Source organism: Nylanderia fulva, unplaced genomic scaffold (genome assembly GCF_048542155.1).
Source record: "Nylanderia fulva isolate GAGA-0341 unplaced genomic scaffold, ASM4854215v1 Scaffold453, whole genome shotgun sequence".
Lineage (NCBI taxonomy): Eukaryota > Metazoa > Arthropoda > Insecta > Hymenoptera > Formicidae > Nylanderia > Nylanderia fulva.
The window spans coordinates 52,669-70,350 of record NW_028190536.1 but is presented as its reverse complement, the minus strand read 5'-3'; the positions used below and the strand labels follow the sequence as shown (position 1 = coordinate 70,350).

General features: G+C 33.7%; 1 pseudogene; it reads right to left on the bottom strand.

Moving 5' to 3' along the window:
- Positions 1-3,374: 3,374 nt before the first annotated feature.
- LOC146721560 (uncharacterized) lies at positions 3,375-4,536 on the bottom strand (annotated as a pseudogene).
- Positions 4,537-17,682: the final 13,146 nt, after the last annotated feature.

Sequence of the window (17,682 nt, the reverse complement as noted above, 5' to 3'; positions counted from 1 at the left end):
ATATAACAGAGAAAAGTATAGAATCGAAAGGATCTGAATAGCTCAGCTGGAAGAGCAGTCGCCCGGCAAGCGAAAGGTCTCGGGTTCGATTCCCGATTCAGCGATTTTCGGATCTATATTTTTCTCTTGCATTCATTTATTTATTTTCCGTAGGGGGGTTAAAGGGGTATTGAAATTAAATCTCAAAATATGAGATTATTTCATATTTAAAATCTTGGCCGTGTCCAAGTAAAAATTTGGTGCCTTGTGCACCGGTATTTTAATTCTAACGAAAAATTATTTAGTTTCGTTAGGATAACGCATTGTCATCCGCGATTTGGCTCTTGTTGCCCGTCTTATACGTTAAATTTATATTTGTATATAGTTTTGTATATTCACTTCGTTGTGTGTGTAGAGCTTTTAAAAATACGTTGAATCCTTATTCTAATCTAATCTTCTTCTAATGTAATACTTTTCGTATTTCAAATGTTGTAGTAATTATTCTGTAAGAGCTTTGACATTATTTCTAAATGGACATCGAGAAACATCATAGTTTTTTGAGAGCAGGCCGCCATGTTATTTTTCTGAGTCATTAACAAATTGGTACTCTGGCATTACGAGCAATTATTTTTCATTGTACGGGCTAGTATGAATTTCAAATCAAATCTCTATAAATGACTATTATATTTTGTACACTAAGAATAACATATCGCACTTATTTTCTAGAATCAAATTGTAATCAGTTTTACTTATATGTATGTATATTCAATGTGAACTTGCACCTTGAATAAAATATCACAGTTACTTTTCATGGTAATATATTATTACTAAATTTAGATAATATACATTTTACGTATGTTCACTTTGAACTGGCACCTTGAATAACATATCAGTTACTTTTCGTGATAATTTATTATTAGATCGTTTAAATTTTTGAGTACCTTCTTTTGAACATGGCCTGACCTTTTCATTTTTATGATTTTTTTAGGATATATATTATTGGTGTTTAAAGTGTATTAATTTTGAATATTTTTGTCTAATAAAATCTTTTTGCTTAATATCAGTCGCACTTTTTCCTTCGTGAAACAAACGCATATTTATATAAATTTTAATAATATTTTGTATTAATTCAGTCTTATGATTATTGAAAATATCTTGTTCCATAATATGTTCCGTTATTTTATTATCATTAAAAACTAAATGACAAACAGTTTGAAATGATTTCATGACCAACACATTTTTAATATTTTTAGTTTTAAAAATAATATGGTTGTTTTCTCGAATAATAGTTTCGCATACTTTTGCTATTTTTATCACATCTTGTGATGGAAAAATCAATTTTCCTTTACTTTTTAAAGTTAGTAATATTGAATCAGTAGATTCAGCAGTTAAAAAAATAGAGCATGTATCACAAATATTATTTCGTAAAAGCTTTCTAATTACGAATCCACTGATGTATTTGACCACATCTTCGATATAAGAACTTAATGACCATAAGGTAGACAAGTAATCATGATCAAATACATTAGTACATATCGTATCATTGGCTTCCGTGAATATACCATCGCTTATTATATTTGATATATTTGCTGATAATACATATAAAATTTGCACATCATCTATTAGGCAATTCCTTCTTTCAGAAGCTTCAATTTCATGCCTAACAAGCAGGCGCTTATAACTGCTTTCGAATTGTTTGGCATTAGGGTTGTTGTTGAAACCTCCTCTGCTACGTAGGGCACTAAAAAATGTTTCCAAGTGATCTTGGTTTATTTTGTACGTAAGTAAATATTTTAGACCTTTTTCTTTTAATATATCAAATAAATCAAATATATTTGTTAAGCAAATGATAAATCCCAAAAAGCCAGTCTTTCGATTACTCTTCAAAACCGTATCGTTTGTAGAATATTGCAATTGTTTTATATATTCTATAATAATCCCTGCGTAATTCTTAAGTTCATTATAATTTTCATTGGTAAGAGGCATATTGCACTTTTTTTTCTTACAGAATTTTGATCTTGACATTTAATATGTCGAATCATCATTAAATTTAGAACAAAATAAAGCAGTTTCTTCTGCATTTGTAAACTGATTAGGAAAGTATTGATTGCAAAATTTCAAAGCGGTACTAACACTATTACTGACAATGAGTGTTTGGGCAGCCAATTTTACGTTCATTTTCGAATTCTTATACAAGATGTGCCTTTTTGTTAGCTTTGTAACAGATTTTAAACCTTCAGTTTCCTGTAATTTTTGTAAGGACACAATATTTTGCCAATAAATTGTTTTGCCTTTATAATATAAAACTAATTTATCACCTAGAGTGTTTCGCACTAATTTGAGCATGTGGCATGGATCGAAAAAGCAGAAAATTTTTTCTTTTGTTATATTATGAACAATATACGGCTTAAAATTGTTTCCCAATTCAAAATTTGCACCTAAAGCAGTGCACATGCTCAAATTAACGATTGCACCATCAAATGTTACCGAATGCAATATTATTCCAGTTTCTTGAATAAATTCGAAACATTTTTCTAACAAACTGGCTCTTTCTTTACCATTTAGAGCATCGATCAAAAAATATCCAACGGGAATTTTCCAGTGGTCATTCAATGCGACTACCATAAATACTAATGCATTTGTTGCTTGTCGAGGAACATCTGTATCGTTACTCATATGTATACCTAAATCTACAAGTCCGTAATACCGTTTACCATCATATACTATGCCCTGTCGAATCGCAACTTCATCTACTACTAAATTACAAAAAATAGGTGTTTTTGACTTAGAAACTTTACATTTTAATGCTTCAAATACTTCGTGAGTGAATCCAGGTCGACCATCTAATACCAAATACTACTTACGGATTGTTGAAAGGTCTGGAAGAAAATTTTTGAAGGTTTTACGTATATATTTGTACGCTTTGGGCGAGTAGAAATTCAGCGTAAGGGCAAAAGCTCTTAGTTCTGCAGGGTATTTCTTTCTCGAACCTTTTTTTCGTTTCAAAATCTCATTTAATACTGTTGGAGCTTCAACCTAAATGTACAAATAAAAAAAGAAAACAGATCGTGATGTATAAAAATAAAAGCTTTTCTTCACATTGATCATTCTAAATATACAATTAAAAGTAAAAATTGTATTATAAAAATCGGAGCTTATATGTACATTAATTACTTACGTTAAATATACAAATAAAAAATAAAAAAGTCATAATATATAAAAATTGTAGCTTTTTACAAATTGATTAATTTTTGTACAATTCAAACATTTATTATTACAAATTTTCTACAAACTAATCAATAGAGCAACATTTTTTACAATTTATTAATTTTAAACAAATTCAATTAATTAAAATTAAGTTAAAGTTAAGTTAATTATTATTAATTATTATATTATCATAGCCAATAGCCAAGAGTTACCATTAAATTTTCAGCTCTTGTTTCGGATCATAAATCTTTCTGCTTCAAATGTTTGATTAATGCTTTTATCGTTGTTATGCGACTAACTAATCTGATTTTGGCTTGCTGCAACGTTTTGATTTTTCTTCGCTGTTTTTCGATTGTTCGTTTCGCTACTTCCAAAGCTCTTCGAGCTTTCCTTGGCGTGGCTAGATATGGCGTTCTAATGGTACCAACAAAACGAGGATCATGTAAATTTTTGACAGGTGTTTGGAAACAATAACTTCTTTCAGAGTTTGGAGGTGTAGATGGACGATTCACAGTTAGGCAAGTATCAGAATTTGGTGTCTCGGTTTCATCAATAATGATTCCATCATCACGATGGATTCCCATATGAACAGTTTCATCGGTGATGATGCCATTATCACAATGGATTGTCTTGTCGACAATTTCATCACTGATTTCACCATTGCTAACGATTCCATTGTCCACAGTCATATCGATAATTTTATTGTCTATAGTCTCATCAATAATTCTATCATCCACAATTATATGGGCAGTTCCATTGGTAATAACTCCATCATTAATGACAATTCCATCGTTGACAGTCATGTTAAAGGCAGTTCCATTATTATGATAAATTTTATCATTTACAGTTCCATTGCTAGCTACTATATTTCTTCACTGATGTTATCATTGACAGTTCCATTGTTGACTATTTCCTCACTGATATTTTTCGAATTTTTTGATTTTTTCAGACTGCTATCTAAACATTGGTGTTTCTTCCTCTTTTTACTTGTAATAGTTGGCAGAGCATTGGACTTGAGAAACGTATTCTTCGATTTGTGGATTAATTTGTCTTCTTCAAAATGATTTGAACACAGTTTAGTAGCTGTGCTTAAAACATTTTTATCAATGCCACAAAAATCTAGCCACTTCTTACAAGATTCGTCGTTTTTCGGAAATCTATTGAGAAAGAATAAAATTATTAAATTTTTATTATCAACAAGAATCGTACTGAGAGAGAGAGAGAGAGAGAGTTATATTTAATCCCATAATTTACTGTTTATACAAAATATTACAGTATTACTTACCCATGATAAGATACCGATTTATCACGTTTACCGCATAAGACACAATATGGGCCTGGCATTTTTTCTTAAATATAATATTCAAATAAAACTTTGAAATAAACTTTAAATATAACTTTTTAGGTGACACCGTCATTTCCTAATCTTAACCTCTCTTACAAACAATAAAACGCGCTAACGCTGTGCGCCGTTTCGCTAATTCGCGCTTGCGCATTGCGGACGGAGGTAACAATCTACCCTTCTCTTTCTTTAAAATGTGGTTTTCTCTTGCACCCAACTTGGACACAGGCTCGATCCTTCCCCTTCCAGATATATATGTTCTAAGGTTGGGACGCACGAAAAAATCATGGTTACGCGCGAATCAGCATAACTTAGCGAATGTTCAATTTTTTCACTTACAAAAAATTTGACACGTTTTTTAAGATATGTAGAAACCAATAAAAAAAATTACCTCTATAGCTTGCATACTTTTTTAGAAATTAATTCTCAAAAATTAACCAAGAAAAGCCCGCTCTGGAGTGTACTAACTCCTTAATCTTAAGACGATCTAGATTGAATAAAATAGACTTGATCAAGATCATCTTAAGTGTTAATTTGAGACTCGACTATGAATACGGGCCTTTGTCCCAACATTCCCAACCAGTCCAACCTCTTTTGACATCTTCGACAATCTCAGTTTGGGAAGAATTTGATATCACAATAAGCCACCTTCAAGGAATGCACAATCTCTCTACTGCAGTAATTATAGAGACAAATATTTGGCCGAACTCCACATTAACAGGACAAACGATCCTCTAATTTGGTGAGAAGCAAGAAAAAATCTATACCCAAATTTATATAAAATAATGCTCAAAAGGCTCTGCATCCCTGCAACTTCGGTCCCATGTGAAAGAATATTTTCTAAAGCGGGACAAATTTGTAATGAAAAAAGAAGCCGATTAACAACAACAACAATTAATCAAATTTTACTTGTGCAACATAATGTTAATTTATTATAATTAATATATTATTAATAATAATAAAAATATATATATAATATAGAAAAAAATTTTTTTGTTTTTCCAAAACATTCATGATTTAAATTAAGCTTAAATAAGCGAATATAAAAGATTTTTTGTACGAGAATAAATTTAAAAAAGATAAAAAATAATTATTTATAAAGAACCGATGAATCGTATAAAAGAACTGATTCACTTAAGAGAACAAACCGACTCTGAACCGCTAACCAAGGTGAACCGTCTTGCCTTTCTCTAAGTTGGATGAATAAAAAAGAAGTTAAATAAAGTAAAATTAGAATCTCCCTCAGGTTGAAATATTATTGAATAATGGCGAAGTAAAATCTTTGATAGAATGTGCGAGCAATAAATAAACCCAGTAAATTAGAAATTTACATAACAGAAAGTGATTATATTGCCCACATCAAGGAGTCACATGTAAGGGGGGAAAATTTAAAATATATATTTTTATTTTATAATATATATTAATATACTTTTTGTTTCCTTTCTCTCTTTTTGCTGTCACTATCGCAATCAACCTTAAAAGGATTATTAATATTTTACAACAAATTAATATTATAACATTACTATTATTCTTATTGCTTATAACACAATATTATTTTCCTTTTAATTATATTTTTCAATAAAAACTTTTATTACCCTGAATGATATTTTAAAAGTAGTTTTCTATTCATTTGAGATATTTTCTTATAAATCAAAAGAGACACATATTGCTGCTAGTCCTATTACACATTATATTATATCTTCACTAAAATTCTCTCAATATTCATAAAATAACGTTGATACTTCTGACAAATGTAATAAAATCGAGAGTACTGACAGTATATACCTAAAAGTTATCACAATCAAATATAAAAGTAATGATCAGAATTCAGTATAATTTTCGTATACAATACACATATTTAAATAATTAAAGAAATTGACCAAAAAGTATACCAATTTTAAGACTTCGTTTCGCAAAATAAGAATTTAAATTTTGAAAGTTTTACACAGCTTCAAATATCTACTTTCGAAAAGTCATTTATTGAGCAAAAATTGTCTCGCAAGTAATCACAATAGGATCTCTCCTATTAACAGAGTGTCCAATAATAATTTAGTGGCACTCGCACTACGTATATATATATATATATATATATATATATATATATATATAAATACATATTTATTTAAGAATTTAACTAGGCTCTGTAATATAGATATAAATTTAACATATATAAGATAGGCAATAAGAGCCAAATCGCGGATGACAGTGCGTTATCCTAAACGAAACTAAAGTTTTTTCGTTAGAATTAAATACCTGTGCACAAGGCACCAAATTTTACTTGGACACGGCCAAGATATAAAATTGGAATAATCTCTACAAGAGATTTTAATTCCATGCATCCCCTATTCCCCCTAAAGAAATAAATGCGAGAGAAAAATATAGATCCGAAAGTCGCAGAATCGGGAATCGAGCCTAGTTAAATTCTTAATTTATACACGCTGGCTTAAAGGCGTTTGTTTACCAACATTAACATATATAACAGAGAAAAGTATAGAATCGAAAGGATCTGAATAGCTCAGTTGGAAGAGCAGTCGCCCGGCAAGCGAAAGGTCTCGGGTTCGATTCCCGATTCTGCGACTTTCGGATCTATATTTTTCTCTCGCATTTATTTCTTTAGGGGGAATAGGGGATGCATGGAATTAAAATCTCTTGTAGAGATTATTCCAATTTTATATCTTGGCCGTGTCCAAGTAAAATTTGGTGCCTTGTGCACAGGTATTTAATTCTAACGAAAAAACTTTAGTTTCGTTTAGGATAACGCACTGTCATCCGCGATTTGGCTCTTATTGCCTATCTTACATATGTTAAATTTATATCTATATTACAGAGCCTAGTTAAATTCTTAATTTATACACGCTGGCTTAAAGGCGTTTGTTTACCAACATTAACATATATAACAGAGAAAAGTATAGAATCGAAAGGATCTGAATAGCTCAGTTGGAAGAGCAGTCGCCCGGCAAGCGAAAGGTCTCGGGTTCGATTCCCGATTCTGCGACTTTCGGATCTATATTTTTCTCTCGCATTTATTTCTTTAGGGGGAATAGGGGATGCATGGAATTAAAATCTCTTGTAGAGATTATTCCAATTTTATATCTTGGCCGTGTCCAAGTAAAATTTGGTGCCTTGTGCACAGGTATTTAATTCTAACGAAAAAACTTTAGTTTCGTTTAGGATAACGCACTGTCATCCGCGATTTGGCTCTTATTGCCTATCTTATATATGTTAAATTTATATCATATTTATTTATTTATTTATTCATTTCTATAGAGCACGTCCTGAAAAAAACATGCTCGAAATTCTCGCGTTCGCTTGGAAACATTTTTTGGTATAGACGTTTCAAATTCAATTGTAAATCTTATTTATAAAAAAATGACCAAATGTGGCAACCGCGCATCGAGAGCACGTGCCAGTCACGCCGCGAATTTCCCCATACCCCTACCACTATGGCGTATGTGAACCGAAAGAAGAGACGAACGAAATCAGTGATCATTTGTTAGCCGTCGCCCGTCGCCCGTCGTCCGTCGTCAGCTCATCGCCCATCGCTCGGAAAACACAAGATGCCGCCGGGGAGACGTAAGTATATTATTACATTTTATAAATTATAGGTCTATATATATATATATATACAATTCGGTAATATATAAGTATATCTTTTCTTGCAGCACGAAGCGAAGGCAGTATCGTAAAGACGACGCCGAGGACGACGCTGACACCGACGCTGATGCCGAGGACGACGCCAAGGACGACGTCGACGCCGAGGACGACGTCGACGCCGAGAATGACGCCGACGCCGAGGACGACGCTGACACCGACGCTGATGCCGAGGACGACGTCGACGCCGAGGATGACGCCGACGCCGAGGACGACGCCGACACCGACACCGACACCGACGTCGAAGACGACGCCGACTCCGGCGCCAAATAAAATAATGCCAACGTCGACATCGACGGCGATGCCGCCGCCGACCCCGGCAACAATGATGATGCCGGCAACGACGGCGATGCCGCCGCCGACCCCCGCAACGATGATGACGACGCCGACGTCGACACCGACGGCGATGATGATGCCGACGGCGATGCCGCCGCCGACCCCCGCAACAATGATGACGACGCCGACGTTGACTCCGACGGCGATGATGATGCCGACGGCGATGCCGCCGCCGACCCCCGCAACAATGATGACGACGCCGACGTCGACACCGACGGCGATGATGATGCCGCCGCCGACCCCGGCAACGATGATGATGATGCCGACGTCAACACCGACGGCGATGATGATGCCGACGGCGATGCCGACGACGACTCCGGCACCGGGAAAAAATGTGAAAAAGGTTAGTTTTATAATATTTTGTTATATTTGTTAGAGAAAGGGAGGGAGACACACGAAATAAAGGTAAAAAGTATGAGACCTTCGTAAAATTTGTATCTTTGCTTATAAGAAAAAGATTGAAGTTGAAACTGTGCATATATATTAGTCTTGCTATGTATAAATTTTTCAACTTAAAAATCGACAATTATCTTCTAAAAAAAATTACAATTTTTGAAAATAAAATTTACAAAAATTTTCCATTTTTATAGAAAATAATTGTAATTTTTTTTAGAAGATAATTGTCGATTTTTAAGTTAAAAAATTTATACAATGCAAGACTAATAAATATGCACAGTTTCAACTTCAATCTTTTTCTTATAGGCAAAGATACAAATTTTACGAAGGTCTCATACTTTTTACTTCTATTTCGTGTATCTCCCTCCCTTTCTCTCTCTCTCTCTCTCTCTCTCTCTCTCTCTTTCTGTTTTATATACTGTATACAATTTATCTTTTCCAGTAAGAATAATTTTTATACCAATTTACAGCTATATATGAACAGATAATAAAATTTATTTGAACCAATTCATATAAAATATATGTCAGTAAAATCTACTTCAACGAATTACTTCGACGAATGATACGTAATAATGAGACAGTTTTTTTATGATAAATGTATATACTTATTAGCTATAAAAATCATGTGAGTTATTATATTGTGCAAATATTATAAAATTGTATGCCATTATATATATTATGTTTGATAATATAAATAATAAAAATTTAATGTATTATTTATATGATCAAACATGATATATATAATGGCATACAATTTTATAATATTTGCACAATACAATAATTCACGCATGATTTTTATATAATAGCTAATAAGTATATTCATTTATTATAAAAAAACTGTAAGTCTCATTATTACATATTATACGTTTGATGTGTAATTGATAATTACGTTTTAATTATGAGATGAGTCGGTACCTTTACCCTAGTAGAAAAAAAGTCATGCAATGTCATTCTATAAATAATTATTTACAATGCTTTTTTAATGTAACATAAAGCGAAATAGTACGAAATTATAATGATGACTGTTTTGCGAACATATTTTTTGTTAATTAACTACTTATCAGGCAACTGCGTTTTAAATTATTTATACTTATAATACTTTGGTTTTTGTTATAAGACATTGCTCATTATAAAACACAAATTTATTATTAATTTTGTAAAATTAGTTCTTCGAAAGTATTGTATAAAAAAAACACAATTGTGAATTATAAATTTTATTTTATATAAAATATATAATTATAAAATATTTATAGTTATTATTTTATTACCTCTATTCCTTTCTAATTTGTACTGTCGACCGCTTCTATATTCTTTTAGACGTCCTCTCGCGCTTCTCTCTCTCTCTCTCTCTCTCTCTCTCTCTGTCTGTCTCTCTCTTTTTGTTTTATAGATTGCATACAATTTATCTTACATTTACAGTAAAAGTAATTTTTATAACAATTTACAGGTATATGCGAACAAATAAAATTCGTTAGAATCACAATTTCTATCAAATATATATATTTCAGTTAAATCATTACTCGAATTACTTCGATGTATGAAAAATAAGATTTAGTTTTTATAAATTATAAATGCATATACTTATTATATATCTATAAAAATCATGTGAATATTATATTGTATTATACAAATATAATTAAAATAAAATTGTATGTCATTATATATTTCATGTGTTTGATAATATAAATAACACAAAATTTTTTCTGTTTTATATATAGTTTTTTATAGAAAAAAATTGATGTATTATTTATATTATCAAACATAAAATATATAATGGCATACATTGGCTACACTAATTCAGAGGTTATCTTTTTCCTTCCAATGTCGAACAAAAAAGACAACCTCTGAACTAATGTGGCCAGTGTAGCCAAAACGAACAAACCTTATATAAAACAGAAAGAGAGAGAGCGAGAGAAAGAGAGAGAGAGAAACACGTTGCAGCTCCGTCTATCACGATATCACGCAACTAATCTACTGCTCTGTTTTATTCCGCAGCCTCGATTTGCACACACACATATGCGTGAAATGTTTTTTTATATATAACTTTTTTATTAGACTTGCAATCTCACTTTTAATTGCTTACTAATATTTCTTCATATAATCCTTACCGCGCATACTATATTTCATGCACAGACAAACTGCAAAACTTTTTTTATTAAATAAGTATTATTACGAACTGGCACAAAGCAGCCGATAACAAAACTGTAATTTTTGATTTTTATATGATTTATATATGCGAACATAGCTAGCGCGGTCCGTTTTTATAAGTACTTTAATCGTGGAAAAGGATTTATTGATCAGTATAGTCAATAAAAAGTTATATGAAAAAAATAAATATTCTCGCATTTGGTCGGTAAAAACATCATCTGGGATCCCCTTAATAAATGATATTAAAAATATTATTTACGTTTTATTTTTACATGCTTTTATACCCCTCGCATACTTAAAGTATTTAATTACAAGTTTATAGCCTTTTTTATTTCTTAGTAACTCACGCTTAAAAATTATTTATTTTTTCGACCGGTCAGTACAGTCTAATCACTTAACAAAAGATTTCGAAACATTTGCTATATTTAGAATATACCGCTCTAACATAAGAAACGTACCCACGAAAATAGTGTGATCAATGACGATAGGGAAAAAAATATATTAAAAATATATTTCAAACATTATTAAAAAATTTTTGTAAAAGTGGACATGTATTTTTAATATTATAGATCCTAAAAAATCGAAAAGATACTTTATATATTAATAGTTATAAGGGCTTGACAAAAATCGCAATAATTTTTGACTTGTAAATTGTTAACATATAAGAGAATATGTTATTATTTTCTTATTAAATAATAACATTGAGTGATTTGTTAAATAATATAGAAATGGGAATTGTTACATATTTTAGCTCCATTTTTTTAATTTAGCAACAAGTTGGCGCGCCTTTGTGTGCAGACCTTTAGTTAGTCGCGCCAACGTCTCGTTGCTAAGTTACGAAAATCGAGCCAAATGCAACAATTCCCATCTCTCTATATTATTTAACAAATCACTCAATTATTGTGTAATGCCAAAAAAACGCGACAAATATATTGCGATAAGAAATATAACATAAAATATTAATAAAATATAGAAAATTGAAAATAAAAAACCGCGAATCTCTTTCTCTCGAATGATTTCTAATCATCATGAAATAAAAAAGAAATTATCAATTTAATTGTTACATGCTGTTAGGTACTCACTGCGGATATTTGATAAATCAAAATAATGATGTAGAAAGTATGGAATTCCTCGAGATAACTTCGCAAATATCGGAGGCACAAAATACACGTCCGTATGGGCTCACGTTATCGTAGAGAAAGAGCGAAAAAACAAAATCGCCGCGCTAGGAGGATCTCGTTAAGTCACTGCACACATCATGCGCGACTTAAGGCGCCAGCGTAGTTAACCAATCAGAAGATCCTAATCCAAAACTAGCCAATTGGCAATGTAGATTGGTAGCATATATTGTCCAACCGTGCTTGCGTTGGTTGTGCGCGTAAAAATGGAGCTTTGATATACATAAAATATATTTCATGTACATTCCATGTATTTACGTCAGATGTATATACATACCATATACGCTAATATACATAGATACATTTATGGATATTGCATATATATGGAAATTTAGGCCGGTATTCATAGTCCGATTTTATATTTAAGATCGTCTTAGGCCGGCGTCCCATAAAACGGATTACGCGGAAGCGGAACCAGCGGATCGCCAATCACGGAATTGTTCCGATGGAGCTCATCGATAAGTTCTATCGGAACGATTCCGTGATTGGCAATCCGCTGGTTCCGTTTCCGCATAATCCGTTCTATGGGACGCCGGCCTAAGACGATCTTAAATATAAAATCGGACTATGAATACCGGCCTAAATTTCCATATATATGCAATATCCATAAATGTATCTATGTATATTAGCGTATATGGTATGTATATATTATACATCTAACGTAAATACATGGAATGTACATGAAATATATTTTATGTATATACAGGCAGCGGTCTCGTTTAAATGTGCATGTTATGTATATTCATGCGACATCCTCCGAATATCCATAAATGTATCTACATCAGTGTATGTTGTATGTAGATACATCTGATGTAGATACATGGAATGTGCATAAAATATATTTTATGTATATACAAGCAGCGGCCTCGTTTTAATATACATGTTATGTATATTCACGTGACATCGTGCGTATATCCATAAATGTATCTACATCAGCGTATGTCGTATGTACATACATCTGATGTAGATACATGGAATATATATTCATATGATATTCTATGTATATCCATAAATGTATGTAAATTTATGTATATTGTATGTATGTACGTAGTATGTACAGTATGTTTTTTCCATATTATGGATATTATACCTGTATGTATATACATAGGATATTGAATGTTTACTGGGTGTATATATATATATATATATATGCATGGATCGAGTCTTTCCAGGACTCGTTTTAATTGACTGATTTTTCGGCATACATAGGTCTACATTTACACGTTTGTCACTATAATACAGGTATTTTTGAATGTATAATGTGATAAGTTTTGTATAAGCAAAAATATTTTTCCAGGACATTATGTAAGATACGAAAATAACATTTCCAGGACATATATCATAAAAAGATTAAATACATTTTAAATGAACTTTATATTGGTGAATTTATCAAAAGCTAGTTTTAATTATAAATAATAATAAAGGACATTAAGGGAATCCTAAACGGTTGGCCGAACTCCGACAGATGCTTTGAGAAGTTTTTTGTTTTTTCTTTTTTATCGACAAAATATGAGGTTAGATAAACTATAAAACTATTTATTGGTTATTCGGTACAGAATAAGAATTCATAACTTTGTAATCAAGAAATATGAGATTATACAGATTGATAAATTTTTTTCCTGTACAAATTAAAGTATTAATATTAGTAAAGGGCAAAGCGTTCTAATTTTAGGTAAAAAATAATCCGTATAGCAAATAAATAGATTTATAGTTTATCTAATCGCATATTTTGTCGATAAAAAAGAAAAAAACAAAAGACTTCTCAAAGCATCCATCGAAGTTTGACCAACCGTTTAGGATAATTGTCAATTTCTATAAATTAATCGTGACAGTTCCTGAAATGACCATACGTAAATTAAAATTCAGTCATTATTTTACAGTGTGCACTGATAATATTTAAATAAGAGTTCAACATAAACTCAAGCAGTTTATGTTGAACTCTTACTCAGTGCATACTGTAAAATGATGACTGAATTTTAATTTGAGCTATCACGATTAATTTACAGAAATTAACAATCACATATAATATCATGTGAAAAGGTTAACCCTGCCCACACAACAAACCCCTTCAATTAACGAATCAGACAGTGGCAAAGTGTGTGCAAAAACTCACCCTACGAGTGTTCCCCCAATGAAAGATTACGGCGAACTAAATAAATATTTACATAACCAATGTTAAGTTAAGAACCTAATCGTAGCGCATAGAAAACTAAGTCCAAAATGTTGGAACATTAAATTCCAACATTTTTATTTTAAGGGGGGAGGTGTCACGTCCGGCCGTATAAATTTTTTCGTTTACTCCAAGTTCCTTAAACGCTATTTGAAAAGCGCGCCAAAGCCGGCCATGACGCTTAACTCCGCCTAGAAACTAAGCGTGGCGCTTCGTAGCGCCTAAGGATCTCCCACCACGGTGAGAGCCCCTACTCCGGAGAGTTCCCCCTCTCCAGGCCGCCGCAGGCCCGAGCCGCCGAAACGAAGGACCTCAGAGCAGTCCCGAATTTCGGCAGTTCTCTGCGCGACACCGAACAGTATAGTCGCACTCCTAAATTCTAACTCTAAGTCCAAATTCTAAATCCTAACTCTAATTCTAAAATTCTAACTCTAAGTATAATATTCTAACTCTAAATTCTAAGTCTAAATCTAAATTCTAATTCTAAGTTTTAGTCTCAAATTTTGTACTACTATACGAATAAATCATTTGATTTACGTCTCGTGGGGTCGCGGCTGCGAAAAATTTGAATGCAGAGCTCGGCTTTTCCACGAGACACAGTCGCTATTACGGGTACGCGAATCTATGCGATTCTCCCCGGGGATACCCGCGATCTGAGTTATTCGCGCTGGAACTGAGGTGATCGGATTAGTGCGTGGGAACCTACCGTGACCTACTGTAATAAAGATAGCTTCGTCGATTGCTCTATCGAAACGTCGTTGGGGTTGCCGTAAGTAATCTTCGTACGTAAGCTGACAAAGCTCGCCAAATCCCGATTCGCGTGAGGTAAGTCGAATTGCGACTCCGAATTTATTCCGATAGGTTGTTCCGCCCCTATGATTAGAGTTGCTTCCGAATCCTTGTCCAAAGTAATTTCGAGATTCCTAGGTAAGGTTGAGTAAAGCATGAAAATGCGAGAGCTGCCTTATCTCAAAATGGATGTACCCGACACCAACTTGGCAATATAATAATGTTCCAAAGGTACAAAAGAGATTAACTTCTGGAGGAGGAAGTTATACCTCTAGTGGCTGATGGGCACATTTGTGTTGTTGCGGAAAAAAAAAAAAAAAAAAAAAAAAACACAAAAACAAAGAAAAAAAAAAAAAAAAAAAAAAAAAAAAAAAAAAAAAAAAAAAATATCGAATTGATAATGCGTCATTCGCTCGTAGATCTTCGGTGACCCGGCAGTTATCGAGAAGTTATAGTCGTCGGCAAAACCGTCAGGTATTGTTCAGTAAAACACTGGTAAGGTGCCAGTAAGGTGTCGATAACCCGTTGGTAAAAGAACGTTCTGTCGGTATATGGTTGGTAATGTCGGTATAAGAACGTATGTTGGTATATAGCCGTAATGTCGGTAAAAGAACGTATGTCGTATATTGTCGATAACGTCGGTAAAAAGAACGTATGTCGGTATATCGTCGGTAATGTTGGGTAAATCGAAGTGGTTCTCAATTGATTATTGTTTAAATGACTACTTTGTTGTACGGATTTACGAAGTTATTTCTTGAGACACAAGATTTTTAAGAGATTGAACTATTTGCGTTTTTCCGTGTTAGAATTCCGAGGGTGGCACCGCATGTGGGGTCGACCCTAGTTTTATTAGCCCGACCTTTTTTTATAGCTTCCGCAGTGACGATGGAAAAGAGGAAAAATGCGTCGGATTCTAGAATGTTCTCTTCCACGTGGTAGAAGCGTCTCTGAATTTGCTAACACGCGCGATTCCTTAGGTTAACGTGAATTTCACTTACCTTAGTAGCACTTTCTTGATCGGGTCGGCTCGTACTTGGAGGTAGTGCGTGCGGCGAGGGTCGTTCACTGGGATGTTTGGCGGCGGCAGGTGTCGTGGTTGGAAACGTTATTGGTATGCACTTCCACTGTAGGAGTTCGTCGTTTGTTATTATTTTTAATGTTGAAAATGTTCTCGTATTCAGGATCGGCCTGATATTCCACTCCGGAGGAATTGAGAATATTCCTCGGTCGCTGATTCGCGATAAAGTCGGTTTAGTTTTCGTAATATGATTCCTTCCTTCCTGCGCGTCGCGTCTTAGGCATATTGAAATTTGATGCATCCTCTGAATGATTATTCAAATAAGGAGGGTTGATATGCGGCGGAACCTCACTATCAATTTCTTATTTTGGCAAATCCTGATGCCTGAGAAGGTTAATTCTGACTGTGATGAGCGGTGGTCCGCTCCAAACACAGTTTGAATTATTCTGAATTCAAACGGCCGTATGACAAATTTAAACGCTATCGTATTTATCACGGGAGTGGAAGTTTGAAGAATACTGAACACTAGTTTTCACACATGAATACACTGATTTATTCGTATAGTAGTACAAAATTCGAGACTAAAACCTTAGAAATTAGAATTAGATTTAGGACTTAGAATTTAGAGTTAGAATATTATACTTAGAGTTAGAATTTTAGAATTAGAGTTAGGATTTAGAATTGGACTTAGAGTTAGAATTTAGGAGTGCGACTATACTGTTCGGTGTCGCGCAGAGAACTGCCGAAATTCGGAGACTGCTCTGAGGGTCCTTCGTTTCGGCGGCTCGGGTCCTGCGGCGGCCCTGGAGAGGGGGGAACTCTCCGGAGTAGGGGCTTCTCACCGTGGTGGGAGATCCTTAGGCGCTACGAAAGCGCCACGCTTCTAGCGGAGTTAAGCGTCATGTGCCGGCTTTGGGCGCGCTTTTCAAATAGCGTTTAAGGAACTTGGAGTAAACGAAAAAATTTATAACGGCCGGACGTGACACACCTCCCCCTTAAAATAAAAAATGTTGGAATTAATGTTCCAACATTTTGGACTTAGTTTTCTATGCGCTACGATTAGGTTTCTTAACTTAACATTGATTATGTAAATATTTATTAGTTCGCCGTAATCTTTCATTGGGGGAACACTCGTAGGGTGAGTTTTTTGCACACACTTTGCCACTGTCATGATTCGTTAATCGAAGGGGTTTGTTGTGTGGGGCAGGGTTAAGGGTGTTTCTTCTTCGTTCGTTGGAGGGGGTTTCAGGTGTAGCAGTTCTCGTCCGTGTCCTGTTTTCCGTCCGCTGATCTACCAAGGTGTAGGAGGACGTTGGTCACCGAGGTCCAAATGGCTCCGAGTAGATGTAGACTCCATCCGCACACCCGAGTGGAGTGCGTAATCAAGTGGTCGATTATTAATTTTATCAACCGTACGGTAACGAAGATGCCAAGTACTCCGGCGCTGGCGGATCCGAAGCTTATAAAT